Source organism: Lithobates pipiens, unplaced genomic scaffold, assembly GCF_037356315.1.
Source record: "Lithobates pipiens isolate NorthernLeopardFrog02 unplaced genomic scaffold, aLitPip1_a1.2 Scaffold_13, whole genome shotgun sequence".
In the NCBI taxonomy this organism is placed as follows: Eukaryota; Metazoa; Chordata; class Amphibia; order Anura; family Ranidae; genus Lithobates; species Lithobates pipiens.
Genome location: NW_027507718.1, coordinates 40,040,410 through 40,057,072, shown reverse-complemented (window position 1 = coordinate 40,057,072; position 16,663 = coordinate 40,040,410).

Sequence of the window (16,663 nt, the reverse complement as noted above, 5' to 3'; positions counted from 1 at the left end):
TTTTTATAAATTATTTGGCCACTAGTGAGTTATAAAACCTCACAATTACTAATCTCACCAAACAGCTTTTTTCAAGGTGTCATAATTGGCGGCCTGTGTTCAGGCTCAGAGGACCAGCAGCATGATGGACATGGTAGGTTCTGATTGGTCGGAATTTATGTTATCTATTAAAACAGGCTGTTTAACAAACTACAAAATTGAGGATGAAACAAAAATATTTTTGGAAAGGATGTTTGGTTTGCTTAAGAAGAAGTCACATCTGCATTGGCATACACAGTATTTCGAACAATACATTAGAGAAGAAATTTGCCCACTTGGTCTTCGGATTCAAATTTTTCCGACTATTAAAGATCCATCTCCTGATTTTAAAAAAGACTGGGAGAACATATTAACCAGATGTAGTTTAGAACTAATGACTAAATTAACGATACAATACCATGCAGATATGGCTTCTCTAGATGGGGAAATTGAACGCCTCAATGAACAATTCTCTAAAACTATGGAATCACCCACCTTTAGGGAAAAATGGAAAGAGGTCAGGGAACGTATAGAAATACTAAACAGAGAGATTATTGTCAAAAAGCAAGGCAAATTTGTCCAGGACAAGCTTGCCTTTTCTGAAGGCTATGCCTACAAATGGGGCAATAAATTAATAAGAAGAAAATTCTCATGGACACGAGCACCTAAAGAAACACTCGCTACTATGGATTACACTGAATCTGATTCTTCAGTCTCATCTCTCTCTTCACAGGTCACTAATGTGAATTTACGCGCACCGGGTCCCCCCCGTAAGAGATCACTCACTGGTGGAGGCCATCCAGCGAAGGACTCCAAAAAAGGCAAGAAAACGGGTAAAACCGCTAAAACAATTTCACCAGCACACGTAGACTCACATGGTCAAAGCACTAGCACACAAATATCGACCCTGCACAATATTATTCCAAAAATATTGCATGCTAACACACAGGCCGCACCTTCAAACCCTAGTGGTTTTTTTCCATCGGCCACACCCGACCCACACCGACGAGGGAGTCTAGACGCATTTATGCTAAGAACTCCTCTACCTCATTAGATGCAAATCATTCTAAAATCAACTCTCAGACGAATAACTTAAATATCATAAACCTTACCCCTTACCCTTTGACCCATGATGAAAAGTCAGTTCTTCAATTGGGACTTGGGTTCAGTCCATCTGAACCCATTAATGTCTATGAAACAATTAAAGACATATATCTCTTTGCTCGGAATTTAACTTACAAATTTATATACGATAAAGACAGACGGAATCTAAATTTAGAAAAAGAACTAGCAGAAAAAACTAAGGACTACTCTATGCAAGAATTTAGAGCCCTACGTGACCTTATGTTGCTATACGATGAGGGACAAGTTGAAGTTGAGACAACTTTGGAGGCCTCATCAACTCCTGTACCTGTGTCCCAACTTCCTACGGGAAGTACCCAGCTACAAAAAAATATTTTTAAATTAAATTCGCGAGCATTCCCTGATCTTATGACATGCCCCACGATTTGGGCCTTCTTGACTGCAGTAATCAAATCGCTGAAAAAACAGGATTGGCCGGATACCTATACTAATTTAAATCATAGACAAAAACGGGCATTAAAAAAGCTACAAAAAAATTCCGAAATTATCATCAAAAAATCAGATAAAGGGGGTAATTTAGTGATAATGACCCATCAACAATATAAATTAATGTGCCATAAAATCTTAAGCAATCGGGCATGGTACACCCCACTAGAATCTTCAAAAGTCGAAATGTTTACAACTGAGTTTAGATCCCTAGTTATAGGGGCATATGAAAAAGGACTAATAGATAGTGAAACGTTAAAATATATAAATACAGCCAAACCCCGTATGCCGACATTTTACGCACTCCCAAAAATACATAAGGATGAAAAGAATCCCCCGGGACGTCCAATAGTCTCAGGAATGGGCTCCTTAACAGAAAACGCAAGTAGACTAATCGACTCATATTTGATTCCTCATGTTATGAGTCTACCCTCATATATTAAGGACACCACTGACCTTCTACGGCACCTTGAGGATGTGCTGGTCCCTCCGGACGCCCTCCTCGTGGCATTAGATGTGGAGGCCCTATACTCCAGCATCCCCCACGAGCAGGGCGTCCGGATGGCCAGCACTTTCCTCAAAAAACAAGATCATACAACCTGGCCTCTAAATGATTTCATACTGCAACTTCTAGATTTCATCCTAAGCAAAAATTTCTTTACATTTAATGATCAAATTTATTTGCAAACTCAGGGCGTGGCCATGGGGACAGCTTGTGCACCCTCTTACGCAAACTTATATCTGGGCGGGTGGGAGCAATCAGTGTTTACTAATGAATCTCTACAAACTTATTTTGACTGTGTTCTTCTCTGGTACAGGTTTATAGATGACCTTCTAATCGTCTGGACAGGTACTGTCCAGACTTTGGAAACATTTGTGGAAAAACTGAATGTTAACACATTCAATTTAAAATTTACTTATGTATACCACTTAACCAGAATTGCCTTTTTGGACCTTAACATCACTAAAGACAACTCTGGAAGATTAATCACTGACCTCTATCGCAAGCCATCATCTGGAAACACTTTATTACACGCTAAAAGTTCGCATCCCCGCCCTCTAATACGTAGCATTCCATACGCTCAATATCTACGAGCAAGAAGAAATTGTACAACTGACCAAAATTTTCTTGTTCAAGCAAAGAATCTACAGGAGCGCCTCCTTAACAGAGGCTACTCACGATCTATTTTGAGAAAAGCATTCAATAAAGCCTATGGGCGCACACGGGAGTCTCTACTTTATGGCCCTCCCAGACCAACTTACCCCCCTACAGTTAAGATTATCACAAAATATTCTGCACACCACAATACCCTTAGAAACATCCTATCACAACATTGGCACTTCTTAACAGATCACCATACTTTGAACAAATATATTAGACAAACCCCAGAACTGGTTTTTAAAAGAGCAGCCACTCTTGGGGACAAACTTACTAAAAGCCACTATCAAACTTCCGTATCAAACCGGCAGGGTCCACGAGGTACTCATCCCTGTGGTGACTGTTCTAGATGTCCCTGGATCTTAGAGGCTACTACATATAGTCTCCCAAATGGAGAGGCTTTTACTCCAATGTTCCATGCCAGCTGTGACACAAAGGGTGTTGTTTACATAATGATATGCGCTTGTGGGGCATTTTACGTAGGCAAAACCATTAGAGAGTTTCGCCAACGTATAGGCGACCATCTTTACTACTCATCGGGCGGTAAGCTTACCGCAGTTGGTCGCCATATAGGCATTCACCATAGGTACCAGCCCCAAGTGGTAAAATTCTTTATACTTGAAGTGATCCATGAGGACACCCGGGGTGGGGACTGGGATAGAGAAATTTTAAAACGAGAAACCCTATGGATAGAACGCTTAGACGCTCTGGTCCCGCCAGGATTGAATGAAACAAAAACATATAAATACTTTCTTAAATAATAATAAAAACAAGAAATATATGGAAAACAAACTGTTTTTTCACTTGCCCTTTGCATTTTTAGTTATTATATAAGTTCCACTGCTCATCCTAGTCCTCTAATCTGCCAGGTACCCTTTGAGCCTACCCCGGTGCTTTCCGTCCTTGACATCCCAAAATAAATAATATAAAAATTCTTTTGGTGCAGGCTAACGGTATACTATATGGACTAACTGTCCCTGTTGCCTTAAGCACCTCATGTGATCTATTTATATATTGAATTATTATTAAACTTGTTTGTATCTTTCCACAGATAAGTTGAAGTAATGGTGAGAGTTTACATATATTATGACATGTGTGTAAAAATGTAGCCAATGTTTATAGTTGTAAATCTATCTTTTTCTGCTCATCTATCTGCTTATATGCATTGTTCCACATTTAAAAACGAGGTGTGCAATATCTAAACCGTGTGATGTCCAGGTACAATATGGAGGATGGGAGGAGACTCCCAGGGGCGGGCACGCGCCTCTCCGGCGGCCCTGATAGGCCCCCATAGCAATGGGTGGGATCGGGTCCGCTTTAGCGATGAGTCACTGAGGTTTCCTTGGTGACCATCGCTGCTATGCGTCGCCACGGTGTTGGCGCACGCGCAGTAGGAGCGGCGGACCCGGCGACGTCATAGCCCGGCGCCTGCGCCGGATCTCTGACGCCGCCGGGTTGGAGGTTAAAAGAGCGCCATCATGGCGCTCTTTTACAGCGGACAGAACGGAGGACACAGAGCCTCTGACCGGATTTATTGCCTGGTCTGAGGAATGCAAGATGAAGGCTACTAATAGGTATGAGCTCCTATACATTCTGGACATTTTAGGTGTAATACATATATATAGATGGTCGGCTGATGGTAATAATTTCCTTATTAGGCTAATAACATACACTCTGGATTGACTGGGCAAAATCTTTGGACCCCCTCCTGAAAGAGGTGTAATATCCATACATATTGGATCCCGCACATGTATATTCTCCTAAATGTGTTTCCTGGCGCACTACCTGAGCCTTAGTACTTAATGAAAGAACCGCAATATTTACCTATGCTGTATCATCTTTAAGGCATTTGGCTATACGGGTATGTAGTTTTCTACATTTATAATGTGACACAAATAATTATGCCTCAGCAATATAACCTACTTATATATTTATATATATATGTATATACTTCTAACGCTTAGACACTCTTGATTGTTGTTTTGTAGCTGACTTTAAAACCTCCCGTGTCCGTCCCAAAGGGTGGTCACTGCCTGGCTTGGCATGGACTACCCGAATTCCAGATGTCCTGAGTTATCCATACGGTGGTGAGCTGCACATTTAGCGTTTGTAAAAAACCTCTACCCTTCTGTAAAAAATACATCAAATACTCTGAAAAATATGTGTTGTATCTATGTTATCGTTGAATAATTAGTGATAAATTCTATTCTAGACAAACAAGGTCTCCTGAAGAAGCGACAGAGTAGTCGCGAAACTAGTAGAGAAACCAACGACCGTATTGGACACAAAATACTGTTGTAACAAACCTTGTCTATGTTATAGCTATAATATATATGTATTTATTTATGCATGTATAAAAAACTTCTTTTTTTCTTTTCTCCCCCCCCCCCTTTGTACTTTGGTAAAAAAAACTTTTTATAATCAATAATAAATATTTGTATTTTATATAAAACTGGTATCAAGACAGTCCATCATTCTGTTGGGTGACTTGTAGGTGAATCATGGTTATGATGTTCCATGTATAATCTCTTGTCGTTTTCCCAAAAAATCTTTCTATAGTCAATATATTAAGGATGAGGATACCACATACCCTTTTTCTTTTTTTGTAAAATAGGCACAATAGTATAACTACAGTATAATAGTGTCGAGTTTTATAAAGTACAGTGCGGTATACCTCCTAACTTTTTAAGTTGGAAACAGGGGAAACTTATTAGCAAAAGTATGTAGGCATGCCCCCTTAAAGGAGAATTCTTTAAAAAAAAAAAAAGATTAGTTAAACCCACAAATTTTTATTTTACCACTACTATTCTTTTATACAGGCTTTTGAAATATACCAACGCAGCAATTTAGAATTTGGATGAAAGGTTTAGCACTGTGAAACACTTTCTGAAAGATAAGATAATTTTATATACAACTGTATAAATCAGACTAATATGAGGGACAAATGAGGAGGAAAGTGGGACAGAAAGACTTTGTTTCAAATCGGGGACAGTTCCTTCGAAATCAGGGACAGTTGGGAGCTATGGTGTACAGTGGTGTAGTGTAGTGTAGTGTTGTGTTGACTAGTATAGTGTACTGTAGGACCTGCCCAGAAAGGGATTACTTTGACACAGTTGGTCAGCTTAAGCATGCATTGCAATATATGTGAACGAAAAATCCCTGTTTTTATGCAAAATTTTCTAGAAATGTGTCATGCCCTGTACACACGGTCGGACATTCCGAGGACAAAATCCATCAGATTTTTTCTGACGGATTTTGGCCCAAAGTTGTCTTGCATACACATGGTCACACAAAGTTGTCAGAAAATCCGATAGTTCAGAAAGAGGTGATATAAAGCACTTACAACGGGACTATAAAGAGGCCATAAGCCAATAGCTTACGTCTCGTAATTTTTTCTGAGCATGCGTGGCACTTTGTGCGTCGGAATTGTCTACACACAATCGGAATTTAAACGATCGGATTTTGTTGTTGGAAAATTTTAGATCCAGATCTCAAACTTTGTGTGTCGGAAATTCCAATGGAGCCCACACACGATCTGAATTTCCGACAACAAAGTCTGATCGCATTTTCCGTTGGAAAGTCCGACCATGTGTACAGGGCATAAGATTGTAAAGCATTGTCAAGAGGGTCGATTTACATTTGTTGGTATTCCTTTGGTCACACCCCTTTAGCACCTGATGGTTTACACTGTACATATAGATGTGTAAAGCTAGTTAGATTTGAGCACTTTTATTTATTTATTTCTATTCCATTTGCGTATATTCGGGAGTGGACAGGGGTGCTTTTTTACATTTTTCCTTTTTTAGTTCTATTTTATTAAATTTATTTACACTTTTTTCTTCTAAAGTGATTGTAAACCTAACTTTTATTTTATAAAATAGCAAGTTATACCTATCTGCTCTGCACAATAGTTTTGCATAGAGCAGCCCTAATCCTCCTCTTCAGGGGTCCCCTAATGGAGCTCCTGGCTCGAACCCTCCTTTGAGTGCCCCCATAGCAAGCAGCTTGCAATGGGTGCACTCATGTGAGCTTGATCCCGAACGATGCTGTGTGTCTACATAGACACACACACAGCATGGCTTGGCCCTGCCCCCCACTCTCTCCTCAAAGGCTGTAAATGACAGCAGCAAGAGCCAATGGCTTCAACTGCTGCCTCCAAGTCCAGTGAGGAGAGAGAGCGAGAGATGCTGCTCTGAGGGACAGCTCTTGATCAAGATTGAGGTCTGGTCAATATTTACCTGTACCTCTGTACACAGCTGAATCCTTGGAGGAATAATGATGTGTATGATATACATCTTTGCCCTTTATTCTTCGCGGAACCACACCAGATGATTATCCACATGCATTTGTGACCTTCCATAATCAGAAGGTCCACACTCTGGGGTGAGAGCACATCCTGATCTTTATGTTGGGGATCTCACAAGGTGGAGGATTACTGTCTGGATCTACTTTTTACCTCCAATTTGATAGATGTTTTCTGTTTGTCATAGTCCTTTCTGGCTATATTTCAGCCAATTGGCTGGTTGGACTTTTATTATTTCAGACTGTTTTTGTTTTGCTGAGTTTTTCGAGTTGTTGAGTTGAGTTTTGAGTTGTTGAGTATTTACTTACAATATTTAGGCGGAGCTGGGGGAAGCCTATGTACAGAAGGTGTTTTACCTTAATGCAGAGAATGCAGAGAAGGTAAAAAAAAAAAGCTTCTACTTTACAACCACTTATTATTACTGCTATCACAAGGGGATTTAAAAGCATTTGGACAGGTGACAGATGCTCTTTAAATATGTTAGAACCCTGTTGTGTTCTCAGCTCTCCAAAGTAACTAACCAAGCACAGACTGTGCTTTTGTCTTTGTAAAGGTTAGTTCAGCTGCAGTACTTTCTGTACATCACAAAGATGTACCCCTTCATGGGTCTTCACAGGTAGGATTAGGGCACACCCCAGCATGCTGTTTGGGCATTTTTATTGTTTCACGTAAACATTTAAAAACTCACTGCTCCTGACCGAATTAAATTTGTAATTTTTTTTCCACAATGGTACAGTATCTCATAAAAGTGAGTTTTTTGTAAATATTTTATTATATCTTTTCATGTGACAACACTGAAGAAATTGCACTTTGCTACAATGTAAAGTAGTGAGTGTACAGCTTGTATAACAGTGTAAATTTGCTGTCCCCTCAGGTGTGTATGGGGAGCAGGTGTGTTAAATTTGGTGTTATCGCTCTCACTCTCTCATACTGGTCACTGGAAGTTCAACATGGCACCTCATGGCAAAGAACTCTCTGAGGATCTGAGCAAAAATAATTGTTGCTCTACATAAAGATGGCCTAGGCTATAAGAAGATTGCCAAGACATTGAAACTGAGCTGCAGCACGGTGGCCCAGACCATACAACGGTTTAACAGGACAAATTTCACTCAGATTGTGAGGCTGATCAGTGAAGCGGTGGCATTGAAGGTGACTTGCTGACTACTAGTGTCAGATTACGAGGGGAGGCTGTGCAGAGTGACACAGAGACACAAACTACAAAACCTGACTAACAGTGTATGTGTGTACCTGAGTATTGGGAGTACCTGAGTATTGGGAGTACCTGTGTATTATGAGTGTTGGGAGTACCTGAGTATTGTGAGTACCTGTTTATTGTGAGTATCTGAGTAGTGTGTGTGGATCGTTAGTACCTGAGTATTGTGAGTGCGCATGGGCAGTGAGTACATGAGTGCACATGGGCTACGAGTACCTGTATATTGTATTGTTGAGTGCCTGTGTATTGTTGAGTATTAGTGTCAGGAAGCTAGTTGTTGGTTAATTTTGACAGGGTATAATCCCCAATCCTCATTAATTTACTAGGTATGATTCCCGACGCGTGTCAAGATGTGACTCGTGTACATCTTGGGGCATGTATGCGTTCCTTGATCATCTGATCAAGGGCAAATACTGCTGTGCAAAATGTAAGCACATTGTTTCCCTGGAAGCCCAGGTTCTGAATCTAGGGAAGCAAATGTTAGCACTGAGAAGACGAAAGGAGAGCTGGGAATGTACCTGGCAGGGGCCAGCACAGGGGGGTGGAGACAAAGTACAAAGTACAGCCACTATAAAAGAGTATATGGGTGACAGTCAGGAAGGGTAGAGAGGAAAGTGCCAGGGAGGCCGATCCTGGGCAGGAACATCTCAATGAGTATGCTTCATTGACTGACATTGGTGAAACCAATCAGGGACCAGCACTGTTGGAGCTGAGGGACTCCCCTAGCTGCCAGGGGAAGAACTCCTCCAGTGAGAGTGGGGGGAAGCAAAGGGAAAGGAAAGACAGATTCTGGTAGTAGGGGACACAATTCTTAGAAGGACAGAGAGGACAATCTGTGACAAAGACCTGAAGCGCCGAACTGTATGCTGTCTATCGGGTGCTCAGGTTCGACACATCACGGATCTGGTGGACAGATTACTGGGAAGGGCTGGGGGAGACCCAGCTGTTATGGTGCACGTTGGCACCAATGACAAAGTCAAAGGCAGATGGAGTGTCCTAAAGAACGATTTTAGGGAGCTAAATTGGGGACCCCCAAGGTAGTATTTTAAGAAATACCTCGAGCCACCCCGGAAAGGCACATATTCCAGAGGGTAGTATTGGGGGCTTTAGTGGTAGGCTGACCAAAGCACATAAACTCAAGGTAAGTATAGTAACAAGTCCTATTTGCAATATCAGAACAACCAATAAGAGAACAGTATGAGACCGGTCTAAACTACGTGGCATGTTCACCAATGCTAGGAGTTTGGTGGACAAGATGGGAGAACTAGAGATACTGTTGTACGAGGAGGATTTCGATTTTGTGGGAATTTCGGAGACTTGGTTCAGCAGCTCTCATTTTTTTTTTTTTTCTCTTCTCCTTTTTCTCTTTTTTCTAAGGTGCTAGCCCTGAGATAGGCTGTCACCTCTTTTCTATATCCATTAGTCACATTTGGCCTTTGTATGATAGGTAATAGGGTGAATTTAGAGTGGTATAAAGTTATAAGGCAGACATGCCGGGACAGGCTTTTACAATCCATTGATATATATGTTTAGGTCCTATTGACGCTTTGGGATTGGTAATGTATCTAACCTTCTACTAAGAGGTCTTTCCATCTTTTGGAGGGGCTTATTGGTTTAAGGGGATCTCCTGTCAATCTGTTTATATGCAAACAGGAGGACTAAAAGTATGAGTCTGTAACACTATTGCTACCCTATTGTACACACAGGCAATTGTATTAGCGATTATTATGTATTGTTATATTTGTATTGTAACTGGCTAATTCTTTAATAAATTCTAATTGTAAAAAAAAAAAATGAAAAAAAAAAAATGATTGGCTGGCAAACATTCAAGGGTATCCCCTTTATCGCAGGGATAGAGAGGGTAAAAAAAGGGGAGGGGTATGCCTGTATATCAAGAATAATTTACAAGTGAATGTGAGAGATGACATCAATAAGGGAGCTAGGGAGGAGGTGGAATCCTTATGGGTAGAGCTCCAAAGGGATGAAACTAAGGGCAAAATAATACTAGGATATGCTATAGGCCCCCTAACCTGAGGGAGAAGGAGGAGGCGGACTTCTTATCACAATTTGGATTAGCAGCAAGGATGGGAAGTGTCATCATAAGGGGGGATTTTAATTATCCAGACATAGACTGGGTGAAAAGAACCGCACATTCATCTAAGGCTCGCCAGTTCCTAAATGTCTTGCAGGACAATTTCATGGGTCAGATGATAGATGCACCAACTAGAAACATTACTAGACCTACTGATTACCAACAATACAGACCTGACCACGGATGTGAAAATAAGGGGCAATTTAGGAAACAGCGATCACAGGTAATTAGCTTCAGTATAAATCACACAAATGGGAAACAAAAGGGGAATCCAAAGATATTGAATTTCAAAAGAGCCAACTTCCCTAAACTACGAACCTTGCTAGAAGATATACATTGGGATAAAATCTTAGGAACAAAGAACATGGGGAAGAGATGGGTTTGCTTTAAGAGCATATTAAATAAGGGCATTAGCCAGTGCCTCCCATTGGGAAATAAATTTAAAAGAGCTAACAAAAGTCCTGGATGGCTTAACTCCAATGTAAAAATGCATATAAAAGCAAAGGACTTAAAAAAAAACAAGACTGAGGGATCATAATCAGCATTCAGACTTTACAAAGAATGCAACAAGAAATGTAAGGGTGTAATTAGGGCGGCTAAGATAGAACACGAAAGACACATAGTGGAGGAGAGCAAAACAAATCCCAAGAAATTCTTTAACTATATAAACAGTAAACAAGGGAGGACAGACCATTGTGTCCCCATAAAGAATTAGGAAGGAAATCTGGTTATGGATGGTAAAGGATGGGGAGATGGCAAAAGTATTGAATTTATTCTTCTCCTCAGTCTTCACAAGGGAATCGGGGGATTCAGTAACAAAAACTACAGTGTTTATCCTCATGGCACATCACAGGAAGCACCCTCATGGCTATCAAAGGATAGAATTAGAAATAGACTTGGAAACGTAACATTAGTAAATCACCTTGTTCAGATAGCTTGCACCGGAGGGTCCTAAGGGAACTCAGTCAAGTAATTGCCAGACCATTGTTCCTAATTTTTACTGACAGTCTACTGACTGGAATGGTGCTAGCTGATTGGAGAAAACCAATGTAGCACCAATATTTAAAAAAGGGCCAAAATACGTCCCTGGGAATTACAGACCAGTTAGCCTAACATCATTAGTATACAAGCTGTTGGAGAGGATGATAAGGGACTATATACAAGATTTTAGTAAAAAAAAACAGTATCATTAGTAGTAATCAGCATGGATTCATGAAGTTGGTTCTTGCCAAACCAATCTATTAACCTTCTATGAGGAGGTGAGCTGCCATCTAGATAAAGGAAGGCTCTTAGATGTGGTGTATCTGGATTTTGAAAAAGCATTTGACACAGTTCCCCATAAACGTTTACTGTACAAATGGATAATTGGCTGAGTACATGGATTGAAAACTGGCTACAAGGATGAGTTCAGAGTGTTATGATAAATGGGGAGTACTTGGAATGGTCAGGGGTGGAACGTGGGGTCCCCCAGGGTTCTGTGCTGGGAACATTCCTATTTAATTTGTTCATAAACAACCTGGAGGATGGGATAAACAGTTCAATCTCTGTATTTGCAGACAATACTAAGCTAAGCAATAACTTCTCCACATGATGTGAAAACCTTGCAAAAAGATCTGAACAAATTAATGTGGTGGGCAACTACATGGCAAATTCGTTTGTTTTTTTTAACAAGAAAGCAACTGAGGTTTACTGTAGAAAAATGTTAAATAATGCATCTGGGTGGCAAAAATATGAATGCAATCTACTCACTGAGGGGAGAACCTCTGGGGAAATCAAGGCTGGAAAAGGACTTGTGGGTCCTAGTAGATAATAGGCTCAGCAATGGCATGCAATGCCAAGCTGGTGCTAACAAAGCAAACCGAATATTGGCATGCATTAAAAAGGGGATTAACTCAAGAGAGAAATTCTCCCACTCTACAAGACTCTGGTCCGGTCTCACCTGGAGTATACTGTCCAGTTCAGGGCACCAGTCTTCAGGAAGGATGTACTGGAAATGGAGCAAGTACAGAGAAGGGCAACGAAGCTAATAAAAGGACTGGAGGATAATAGTTATGGAGAAAGGTTGCGAGCACTGAACTTATTCCCTCTGGAGAAGAAACGCTTGAGAGGGGATATGATTTCAATTTACAAATACCATATTGGTGACCCCACGATAAGGATTAAACTTTTCTGCAGAACGGAGTTTAATAAGACACGTGGCCACTCAGTAAAATTAGAAGAAAAGAGGCAGTTTAGCCTTAAACTGCGTAGAGGGTTCTTTACTGTAGGCAAGGATGTGGAATTCCCTTCCACAGACAGTGGTTTGAGCGTCAATAGTTTCAAAAAACTATTAGATAAGCACTTGAACTACCACAACATACAGGGAAATACAATATAATACTGACATATAATCACACACATAGGTTTGACTTGATGGACTTGTGTCTTTTTTCAACCTTACCTACTATGTAACTATTTAACTATGAGTATTGGTGATCTCTAGGTCTTGACAAAAACAAAACTGGGTTGATTTACTTAGCGAATAGAGATTGTTCACTGCCTAATATCATTTAAGCCACATTCTTAAAGAATAGGTATTTAGTGAGCATTTTGTTGTAAGTTTATTGTCCCAAACCCTCTGAGTACTGTGAATCTTATTATGGGCACAGGTGTATATTATAAGTAAGCCCAGTTTAAAGGGGTTGTAAAGGTAAATGTTTTTTCACCTTAATGCATTCTATGCATTAAGGTGAAAAAACATCTCACAGTGCCGGCGCCCCCAGTTCCCCTGGTTTTACTTATCTGACCCCTTGAAAGTCCCGCGCTCACCCCTGACGTCCTCTTCGCCACTCAGCCTGGCTGCTGATTGGCTGGAGTGGATGGATTGAAAGCAGCGCAGCCATTGGCTCGCGCTGCTGTCAATCACATCCAATGACTCGGCGTGCTGGGGGGCGGGGCCGTGTGATACAGCGAGTGGCTATAGCCGCCGCCTGTATCACAGGAGTGCGCCGGCAAGTGCTTCTCACCATGCGAGAGAGCTCGCATGAACGTGAGAAGTACTTGCGGGAGGAAGCAGAGACAGCCACCGAGGGACCCCAGAAGAGCAGGTTTGGGGCTACTCTGTGCAAAACGAGCTGCACAGTGGAGGTAAGTATAACATTTTTGTTATTTAAAAAAATCTAAATAAATAACTTTAAAACCCCTTTAATTCCTGTCAGAGATGCTTAATACCTAAAATAAGGCAAAGAGGAACAGAGAAACTGCAGGGGTTTGTCTAGAGGAGGGATCTCCAAACTTTGGCCTGAGGGCCAGATGCAGCCCTTTGCTAGCCTTTATCTGACCTTTGGGGCACTACCCCTTCAACTGACACCACTAACTAAGCATTATTTTTTCCACTGATACCGAGGTATTTTCTGCTCCCACTGGCCACTGTGTGCCCCCCCTAAAGCCAGAAGGACAGTAAACTGACCCTTTGCTCAAAAAAAAGTTTGGAGACCCTTGTACTACATGATGAGAGCTTGTTTGTCCCTTATGAATGCAATGAGCTTGAATAGTTTGTATTGAGTGGGACGAGTTGCAGGATCAATTCCACTAGGGTTTGGAAGTTACGTGTCTGGTTTGCCTCTCTATCTGTGAGGTATATGGTCTGGTAAGCACACTGCTTTACTTGTGAGTGTTGGGTCTTTCACTGCTGGATCTCACAACCTTGAATTTTGTGGAAGTCATGGTTCATAATCACGCTCAGGTTTTGGAAGACACTATGGTACTTTGAGAACTTATGAATTGTGTATATATAATGGTTGATTCAGTTGCCAAATTATATATCACAGAATTATTTATGGACACTTTATTTGATTATTATTAACTTTTTTATTATAAATTGATTTTCTATATATATATATATATATTGTGCGTATTTATTCTCTGCTTAAAGCAAGCGGATCCATCTGCTCAGCGGGAGATCATTCTCCACTGATCCCCGCTGAGCAGGCTCTTTACCCATGTGATCAGCTGTGTCCAATTACAGCTGATCACATGTAAACAAAGAAATGCTGGTTACCGGCTCTCCTTGCCTCACACTGACAGCATGTGAGGAGAGGAGAGCCGATCAGTGGCATTTACTCACAGGGGAGACCTGCACAGATAATCAGTGCTCTGATTATTAGTGCAGCCCCAACAGTGCCCAGCAGTGATGCCAGTCAGTGCCCATCAGTGATGTCAGTCAGTGGCCATCATTGTTGCCAATCAGTGCCCATCAGGGATGCCAATCAGTGACCATTAGTGATACCAATCAGTGCTGTCTATGAGTGTTTGACCATCAGTGCCACCTATCAGTGCCCATCAGTGCCACCTATCAGTGCCCAACAGTGCTGCCTATATGTGCTGCATATCAGTGACCATCAGTGCTGCATATTAGTGCCTCCTCATCATTGCCACTTCATCAATGCCCATCAGCGCCACCTCATCAGTGCTTATCAGTGCAGCTTATCAGTGCCCGTCAGTACAGCTTGTCAGTGTTCATCAGTGCAGCCTCATCAGCACACATCAGTGAAGGAGAAAAATTACTTATTTACAACATTTTCTACCAGAGACTAAAAAAAAACTTTTCAGGCTTTTTTCGTTTATTTAGCAAAAAAAAATCAAAAACCCAGTGCTGATTGAATACCACCAAAAGAAAGCTTTATATGTCTCAAAAACTTGATAAAAAATCATTTGGACACAGCATTGCATGACCGTGCAATAGTGATTGAAAGTGTGACTGCGTTGAAAATATGCATGGGAAAGGAAGGGGGTAAAAGTGTCCAGTACTGAAGTGGTTAAACGGTTTGGTTTTGATTCAGTGTAAATAAAGTACAAATTGGATTGTTGATTTTAATTTTAAAAAATGTTCAATTTTCTTCTGTATCTGATGGATTGATGTTATTCTAAGGATCTATGTAAAAATGTGTCCTGAAAAAGCAGAATATCTGCAAAATGCATACACTATCAAACAATATATTATTTGGATGTTAACCTTTAAATGTGTATTATGTAATACAATGTTTTTAACCTTATGAATAATGGATTTTAATAACCATTTTGCAATAAAAATAATATGGTTTTATATTAAAATCTTATTGGGATGTTGAAGCAATACATTCCTTGAGTGCGTATCTAACAGTCCCTTTCAACACTTTGTACTATTGTTTTATTTGAGTTCCTATGTAATGATGCTGCTATACATTTTAAAGGCAAAAAAAGTAAAAAATTGAAAACATGCTTGTGTTACTATGAATACAAAGTACACATATTTTTTTTTTAAATTGTAAATTTATTTTTGTAGACGAAAAAAAAATTGTTTACAAAACCTTTTAGGTTAATAAGAGTCTATAAACAATAATACAGGGTCGTATGAAGCGTTCAATACAATTATTAACACGGACACAACAATGTGTGTAAGAGTATCTTCAACATTAGTAGCAGGTGCTTTTAAATTATTCAGGACCCTGTTACTTAGAAAGGCAAAAAGTAGACCTGAATAGAAATAGGAGTATGAAAGTGGACAGTGATCTAGTGGAGGGAAGGTAAAGAGGGTGATGAAAAAGGGAGGGTGAGCCTCTGAGAAGCACTACAACTGGGCCACCTTGCAAGCCCTGCAGAAACCCATCTTCACCCTATCTCTGGATTTGACTACTGAGATAGCATGGAGTGATAATCTGAAGAAAAAAATTTAAATTGAACCAGTAAAGCCATGGTTTATGAAATAGTTCCTCTTTCCCATTGGCAGACACCACAATATCTTCCATAAGTTGAATCTCTTCAAAACCACAGGTTAATAGGTCGAGCGATCGTCTGTTACCAGTATAGAGGGATCCAAGCTTTTGCAGCATTTAGTAGGTGAAGCAACAGAGATAGTTTGCACTGTTTTTTCATAAGATGCAGGAGAAAAGCACCTGTCAATCTAAAAGCTGTCTTTTAGATTGCCCCTGGCTGGGCAGAGGTTATTGATAATGAATCTAAACAATTTTTAGGTTGACTACACTTTGGAATTTTATAGTATTTAGTTGATGAACTGTGGCTTGAGAGCAAGAAAGGTGTGCTAACTTTATTTACATATTAGAGGTGCTGTACAAATGTCTGTTTTTCCTGATTACCTAACGTTCATATGTGATGATGCTGTTGTGTATCCTCTTGTGACTAGTATGAAGGAATGAAATCATAACAAGATTATTAATAGGGTGTCTGACCTGCAGAGCTGCACAGGAATGCATCTTGTTCCTTTCATATTTTATTTCCTGGCCATGGTTCACTGCATACAGTCGTCAAAAAAAAAAAGAGAGGAAAGCACTG